Raw genomic sequence first — 9114 nt, 5'->3', positions numbered from 1 at the left:
ATTGCATGTAAGGAAGGCAAATTCATATCCAGAATAAGTAAGATCAAAACGTTGCCCCTTCCATGATAGGAGCTGTCTAATCTAGTCAATCTGCCACCAGGTAGCTGGCTGATCGCCCCAGGGAATGGTGCCATAGCAGGGGATCAGTGTCAATCTCTGTTGCTGGTACATTGGGCTCTCAGCAGTGGCCGTAGCCTGGTTTGTCTTGGTGAGTATAAGCTGATGTTGCTGAACCCATGCATAATCTCCATCCCTGCAATCAGGGCCACTTTGTTCATATGCCCACTGGGCAAGCATGAGGTGGCTGGCAATACGGCCGACTGATACCCACAGAACAGTCATCCTAGCTATTTAGTAATTAAAATCCTCCCCTGCTGAGGTCACCCTTTGGTGAGCGTTTATATGGGATACAAATATTTTTATATTTTTTGCACATTCAAAGAAATCTGTGTATATACATCTCCAAATTTCATTTGTCACCAATTTTCCAATCATGTTTCTTCCAAATCCATGATCCTTCAACCAAACCATCTGTTACAGCCCATGAATTAGTATGTAATCCACATATGGCCCTTTCTTATTCTCCTGCAAAGTCACAACCAGGTGGATTGCCTGAAGTTCTGCCCACTGGGAGGATTTCCCTTCACCACTGTCTTTTAGGGATACCATAGAGAGAGGCTGTAGTTCTGCATTCTGTTTGCACAAGGCCCAGGAGCAGGCCAAAAGCTGTCTCTTAAAAGGAGAGTAGTTATCTGTGGATGATGGCAGGACCTTGCTCCCAGTGTTCTGTAGTCCCCAAAATATCTGATTATTTTCTTTTCTCCAATGCATATTTATACTGGTAAAAATCCATAGGTCTTCCTTGTCTCTACTAAAAATACAACAATTAGCTGGGCCTGGTGGCGCACACCTGTAGTCCCAGCTACTCGGGAGGGTGAGGCAGGAGAATAGCTTGAACCCGGGAGGTGGAGGTTGCCATGAGCCGAGATCACACCACTGCACTCCAGCCTGGCGACAGAGTGAGACTCCATCTCAAAAAATAAAGACAAAACAAACAACAACAGCAACAACAAAAACATAGGTCTCTTTGGGGAAGACTGGGAGGAAGACTAATACTATACATTTTTGGTAGTGTACTGAGATTCTTCCTTGAGGGGACCCAACCTCCCCTTCACTTGAGCGTTCTGAATCTTTAAACTGGCTCAAGTCTGGGAATCGACTGAGCGGTTTAGGGTTCTGTAGAGAAACAGAACCATCAGGATTTATTATGAGAATTGGATCACAACATTACAGAAGCTGAGAAGTCCCACAGTCTGCTGTCTGCAAACTAGAGAATTAGGAAAGCCAGTGGTATTATTTAGTTCAAGTCTGAAGGCCTGAGAACCAGGAGCTTCAATGTCCAAGAGCAGGAGAAGATGATGGCTCAGGGGAAACAGAGAACAAATTCTCCCTTTCTCCACTTTTTTTGTTTTACTTGGGCTCTTAACAGATTGGATAATGCATGCCTACACTGGTGAGGATAGATCTTCTTTATTTAGCCTACTGATTAAAATGCTGATCTCTTCTGAAGACACCCTCACAGACACACCCCAAAATAATGTTTACCAGCTATCTGGACATCCCCAGTCAATCTGACACATAAAATTAACCACGCCCTTGATGACCTTGTACAGAAAAGTTGAACATGTATTTCTTCCTGGGGTGTGATCCCTTGGGTATAAGTGTAGGAAACATGGGATCTGGGAGGTGAGATAATGTCAGGCTCATGGGGAAAAAAAAATACGAGATGAGATGGGAAGAGGCCTGGAGTCCTAGAAGGTAAGTGCGTCTTGTAAATCACATTATTTATATTTATGCCATTTCTAGCTTTCATTACTTCTGTAAGCACTGTTCTAGGAAGGCATTAAGGCACTAGGTGCTGTTTTCCATGTAGACACAGATGTAAAGAAGCAGTGCTGCCTGAGGCATCATGGTGGCAACAGTGAGAAAAAAAAACAATAAAATTCCTAAAAAAGTGGAGCAAGTCAGAGGTGCAAGATCCATCTGCCCCTCTGGACATCAAGATTCTTACTCCATTGCTAATGTTGGAAAACCTGGGTGCATCGTATCATGTTTAGGAAAGGTTGCAGTTTTCCTTCAAAGGGCACAGCATAGCAAACTAGAAGGGTTCCTATACAACTGAGAATAAGGCCTAGAGCTGTGAAGCTGTGCAGCTTTCTAGTCTTCCTCAAACCTCCCACTCCCTTCTGCTCTTTAGGGCACTCCTGTGTTGATACTAATATATGTGTTAATACTATCAATGTCTCTTAGACTTTGCTTTCCTGAGTCATTGCTTCAATAAATCACTAAACTTGCCAGTTTAGTGCCCCTAGGGTGTGTATGACTGATCATAAACCTCTCTTGAACCTGACTCAATGCAAATACTCGATAAATGTTAGTGAATTCACGAGTAACATCAAACTAAATGAGGAGGAAATAATGAACATCAAGTGATCAGCTCAAAATGACTTTCCTGAAGTTTTTCTAAGTATACCAAAATATCAAGAGGGGAAAATTGTTTCCTGTTATTTTCATTACCAGAACATTTTCTTCCATAAGCATTTCACTAGCAGCAACTTCTCCAACTTTTTGACCAAATAGCAACATGGGTAAAACAAGGATTGCATACTAAGGGTAAGAGAAAACTTTAATCATGTTTAGGAGTCTAAGAGTACATTCAGCTGGGAAAAAAGCACTGAAAGTGTCTTCTCTTTGATTCCAAGGCATTCCCTTTTGCCTTCATAGTTCTGGGAGCAAAGTTAGTTTCTCAGACATATTTTCACCCACACAGAGATGCTGACATTTTATCCTGACCTTTCCACTTCAGTTACTTCCAAATAAGTATCCATTGATGTGGGATGCTGTGCTTATCATTCTGCTCCCATCTGTTCTGGTCACCACTTGGCATCGGACGGTGGGGAGTTCCATGCCCATTTCCCACGAGGCTTTGATCTGTTTCCACCTAAGTTCAACTGGTGTAGGCTGGGAACAAAACATCCCATCCAGCATTGACCTTTGATCTCCCACTGATGCAACTTGCCTCCCTGTACCTTCCAAATTTTGCAAGGGAGTGTATTGTGTTATAATATGCCATTGTTGATACTCCCAGACAACTCAGGAGGTTCATTCTGGAATAAAACTGCAAATTGACTCAAAGAGGAGAGAATGAAGAGAGAATCAAGATGGAGAAGGCACTCTGGCTTGTGAGACAGGCATTCCAACAAGAATATAAATCAAATTGTGAAAATAGACTAAATACTGTTATTTTGGAATCAGAGAATGTATACATCCATCGTATTTAGATTTGAAAGTTTGAAAACTTATTTCTGAATCCATCATCAAATTGGAGTCTGCATTGTACTTTCTTGGAATGGTAACATCGCTGCAGAAGTACATACAACTGTAGGGAATCTGAATAGAAAAGTTTCATGGAAAAGTTTCAAGTAAAATCATCTTGGGATGTAAAAGATTACTATGTTTTGGAATAAGAAGCTAAACATAAGAACAGCTAAGTGTAAAAAAGGCTGAAAATGTCCTAAGTATTTTCTAAATAATTTTTAGAGTTAATAGTGATCAACATCTGACCAGATGGAGGATATGACTGAAGTCTTGACCTAGATCGCAAAAGCAGCAGAGAGGCATGATGTGGCAATGGTGGGGGATTTCTAATATGCTGACAGAGTTTAATTCATTCACACTGAAAGTCTGATAAATTTTTAACTTACCTGGCTAGATGCTGACACTCCCAAAAGAAACAAAAACTCATGAGAGGAGATTTTATCCTGGATAAATTATGAAAAACAAGTGAAAGCAAGTTGGTGAACTGAAGGGAAAAGAGGGAAAGTCAAAGAGGAAGGGTGCAGACACTTCCTGAGCCCCTACCACATATCAGATGTTACCCACAGCAGTTAAAACATACCATTGTATTTATTCATCTCAATGACTCTGTGAGGGAATGCATCAGTATCTCCACCTAGCCTCAGAGACATTAAGTAACTGGTCTTAGGTCACTCAGCTAGTTTTAGCAGGTGCAGGTTTAGAGCAAAGCCCTGACTCAGAGTCCAGGCCTCTTCCATTACCACATTGCTTCCTTGAGAACCTTGAATCAAAAAGACTGTCTTGTGAAGAGTGTCAGACATTTAAACTAGGCCTGGGGAGACATTTCAGAAAGAGTTCAGTTAAAGTTAGATGTAAGTCCATGATTTCAACTATAAAATAGAGAGCATTTGAAATGTTTGGGTAAATAATGATCTCTGCAAATAACCCAGCCTAAGTAAAGCTGAAGTGGTCAGCAAAGATGCTCATATGGCTCTCAAGGAATTCAGCTCAGATTTTAGAAAGGCACACAGGAAAGGTAGAAAAGCTCATAATTAAGGAGTAATGTGCATGTGAGGTTACATCCAGGACCTGGAATGCTAAAGCTGTAGGAACAAAGGCTTGTGAAAAGTGCTGAAGTGAAAAGTGAGGGGATTTGGAGTATGTTCAAAGCAGGAAGTAGAACTAAAGGGTACTACACTTAACACCTGAGTGATGAAATAATCTGTACAACAAACCCCCATGACATAAGTTTACCTATGTAACAAACCTGTGCTTTTACCCCTAAACCTAAAATAAAAGTTTAAAAAGTATATACCCAAAAAAACCATGAGTAACTAAGGTTATACAGATGGTCCCTGACTATGGTTTGATGTGATTTTTCTTTTACTTTGCTATGGTGCAAAAGCAATATGCATTCAATAGAAACCATACTTGAAGTACCCATACAACCACTCTGTTTTTCACTTTCAGTACAGCAGTAAATAAATTGTCTGAGCGATTTAACACTCCATTATAAAAAAGAAAGAACGAAGAAGGCAAAGACATCCTCCAAGGGCTGGTGGTGTAACATGTAACATCAATGGGAGACAGGGAGAAAACTATACTTTTCTCTTCCTAGTTTGCTTCCATTGCCTTCATCAACTCCTGCCATGTTTGATCCAACTCTAAAACTCAACTCCCTTGAGTTTAAATCTCTTGGCCTAAACTAATGAGCTTCCTGAGAATTTGCCAGAAAGGTTACAAGGCTGCATTAATCTGTGACAGTGAAGAATGGTACAGGCTCCAAAAAAGTAGAATTTGGCATATGCTACCTTGATTTTCAAAAGGGGAGGAAGATACAGTCTACAAACCACAGTCTGGCAAGCTCGACGCACATATTCCAGAACAGATGAGGAATCTGCTTAGATTCACTGCAAACAAGCCATGCTGGGCTCATCTCCTTTGTCTGTAGAGGTCTTCTTTAGGTAGACCAGTGGAAGGCTGCACGCAGACAAGATTAGGTCTTTTATATCCTTGGACATGAGAAGAATATTTGGGAATAGCATGTAATAAATCGACTGAGTTCATTTGTAACTGGTAAGGGACCATATCTAAGGAAGTGCTGCTCGTGAAGCCATGTCATCCAGCCAAGAGATCGGCAGGAGTTTCCCATCATAGTCTGACCCAATTTAAACTTTCTGTTTTAATGAATATAGACTGAGCTGGCTTTTTAATCAATGCTCCAGAAAATGTAAGACTGAGAACAGTGACTGCAATCCTGGATGTCTGATGTAGGGTTCAAAAGGAACTTGAACAATAACCTGAATCCAACAAAGCAACATGTATTATGGTTAACATGAAGTTTTCCGGTTAGATTTCAAGGTGAGCTTCACATGTATATGTGTCAAAACAGTAGCATATAAAGAGAATAACTTTGGGAATTTTCTTTTTTTACTCAAAATGAGTCAAGAGCTTGAAGGAACTGCTAAACCTTAATTGTAACTTTTGGTTGCATTAATGAAATGTCTGGAGCAGCAGAGTGAACAGTCTCTCTATTGCACTCAGGTTAGACTGTACCTCACAAAGGGGGTTCAGTTCTGGTTGCACACTCCAAAAAGGACAGTGACAGTTGGAAACAGGGCCAGAGAAAAAGGAACGAGGATGGGAAATTAGAAACAGTTACAGGAACTTAAAGCATTTGGCGTGGAGAAGAGAAAATGATAAGAAATGGAGCTGTTTCTATATAGTCTTAGAAAGAAGACCAGGGCCAACTAGATAGGTTTTGAGCTACTTACAGTTTTCATAATTATAGATGCTCAGTCAAAAACTGGACTGCCTCGCAAAGCTGTGTTTCCTCTTACTCTTCAATTACATGTTGGACAATCACTTGTTGAAGAAGAGGAGGAAATAAGAGATTCTTGCCTTAAGGTTACATAACTGCCTGTGGCTGGTCATCCAGTTTTTTTCTTGAACACTTCTTGGGTTGGAGAAATCACTATCTAATTATATTGGTCAAACATTTGAGTAAAGTTTATTTAATATTACTCTCACCTGTTAGATAACTATGGATCTTAGATAACGCTTCTGTAATGCTCTTTGGAGTTTGGAACTGTCTCTTGGATTGAACCTAAGATGAGTTCCTCCCTCCATTTCCTGCTCTAATTACCTAATTCAGATTACCATCATTGCTTGCCCAGAATACAGCAATTATTTCCTACATGTACTCTCCCCATCTTTAGTTTTATGTTTCTTCCAATGGACTCATCACTTTGGCCACAATATTCCTTCTTAAATGCATATTTTATCAAGTCACTACCATCCATAAGACCTTTAGTGACTTAGGATCTTTAATAAACCCATGGTGTAATAAGGGTGGGATGGGAGGAAGGGGAGTGGTGGGCTGCTCTGTAATCAAAGAGACTTAAAAGGCTTAATCATCAACTACAATTCTTGGACCTTGATTGGATATGGGTTTGTACAAACCAACTCTGAATTTTCTTGTACATCATAATTGAAATGCTTTTATTTATTTCTTAGGCCGTTTTACCACCAACAAACCATCCTACTTTAACTTTCCCTACAAACAATCTAAAGCAAATGTTACATGGTTATAACCACAAATACAGACTAGAAGCATAAATTTGGCTAATCGGTCTCATTGATAGCTTAGGAAAATAGTGGAATAACAGATCACTGTCTGCATATGTCATTGCTCTACAGAACCATATCCTTTTAGTGGAGAAACTATCTTCTAACAGATGGAAGCAGATAAAATATAATTAATCAATGGATACTTCACCTACTATGTTACACTGCCATAGCAATGTCTCAAAACCTTGCTACAAAAAAAAAAAAAAGTCAAAGTAAAACAGGGAGATAGGTAGCAGTCTTTAAGAAATCTTCAGGGTGAACATTGAGTGATGAACTGAAAATCTTAAGTTATTTTTCTTTTGACAGTCGTTTCTAAATTGCATCTTTTAGATAAGCCTGAACTAACAGTTTCACCTGTCCTCACAAACAAATTTTAAACGAAGTTCACTCTCTGCAGGTAGCTGAAATTATGACATGTAAATTCTATCCCCATGAACCAAAGAAGTAGGAAAAAAAATCTGTGTACAGAGAGAGACAGACTAAAGCAGGTGGCTCAAGGGAGGCAGAAGAGATATTGAAAGAAAAGGCTTGGGGTTTTCTGAGCCTTATTATGATTGCTTCCTGAGGTCTGGCTGTCTTTCTTCTCTTGGAATTCTTAAGGCACACCTCTATCTCTTGAATTAATCTCCCCTGATTGATAATGGAAAGAGAAAGTAAAACAACAACAACAAAGTAAGGCCTTGTCATTTCCTGAACATCCTTCAAACTTTTACTATTTCTACAAAAACTTCCCTGATCACATCACTCCAAGAAATGGTATCTTTTTGATTCCTGTAAGTGCTTATTATCCCCTCCACTCACTTAAGTCATCACAGACTGATTGCATTGTGAGTTATACTCACAGAGCCCTCAAGTAGATTACACATTGTTTAAAGCCACGATTCCATAATTTCGTATTTCCTGCTTCATCAAGCAGAGCATGTGATAGATAGACCCTCAATAAGCATTTGCCAATTTGATGAGACTGATCATGCTCAGCAGTTCAAGTTTACCTTGTTGTTGAGCAACTGAAGTTATCTTGGCTTTAATAAAAACAACTAGGCTGAACCATGTAGAAAGAAAAATAAAATGAGATACTTAATGAAATAATAGTAGGAGGAATTTGAGATTATATACCAGCATAGAAACAGTTTGAAAAGATCCCCTAAAAGAGTATGCAAGCCTAGATTAGACACCTCAAGAAGTCGCAATGTTTTACCAACTTAACAAATACAGTTAGTTGTTGACTCACTGGTGCATAGTATCTAATTTGTCTATTCAGTTGCCGAAATTTCATGTGCTGACAATTATCTATGCTGAGACTTTCCACATTTACATCACCCATAAAAATAAAGAACTTGCTGTTCAAGTACAGGTTTGGGGAAGTCTGACTAGGCAGGCATTCTTGTGAAAAATATCTAGGGGTTTTAACTGATCCCAAGCTGAATATGAGTCAAGAGCTTGCTTTAATTTCTTAAACAGACTAATTCAATCTTAGGCCAAATTAGACAAAGAATCATCTTAACTTAGAATTGAGTGTTTTGGCAGCCTGGTACTGGTACCAAAACAGAGATATAGACCAATGGAACAGAACAGAGACCTCAGAAATAATACCACACATCTACAACCATCTGATCTTTGACAAACATGACAAAAACAAGAAAAGGCAAAAGGATTCCCTATTTAATAAATGGTGCTGGGAAACTGGCTAGCCATATGTAGAAAGCTGAAACTGAATCCTTCCTTACACCTTATACAAAAATTAATTCAAGATGGATTAAAGACTTAAATGTCAAACCTAAAACTACAAAAACCCCAAAAGAAAACCTAGGCAATACCATTCAGGACATAGGCACGGGTAAGGACTTCATGTCTAAAACACCAAAAGCAATGGCAACAAAAGTCAAAATTGACAAAGGGGATCTAATGAAACTAAAGAGCTTCTGCACAGCAAAAGAAACTACCATCAGAGTGAACCGGCAACCTACAGAATGGGAGAAAATTTTTGCAATCTATGCATCTAACAAAGGGCTAATATCCAGAACCTACAAAGAACTCATACAAATTTACAAGAAAAAAACTAACAACCTCATGAAAAAGTGGGCAAAGGATATGAACAGACACTTTTCAAAAGAAGACATTTATGCA

The sequence above is a fragment of the Macaca fascicularis genome, chromosome 4 (genome assembly GCF_037993035.2).
Source record: "Macaca fascicularis isolate 582-1 chromosome 4, T2T-MFA8v1.1".
Lineage (NCBI taxonomy): Eukaryota > Metazoa > Chordata > Mammalia > Primates > Cercopithecidae > Macaca > Macaca fascicularis.
This window is presented reverse-complemented; position numbering follows the sequence as displayed.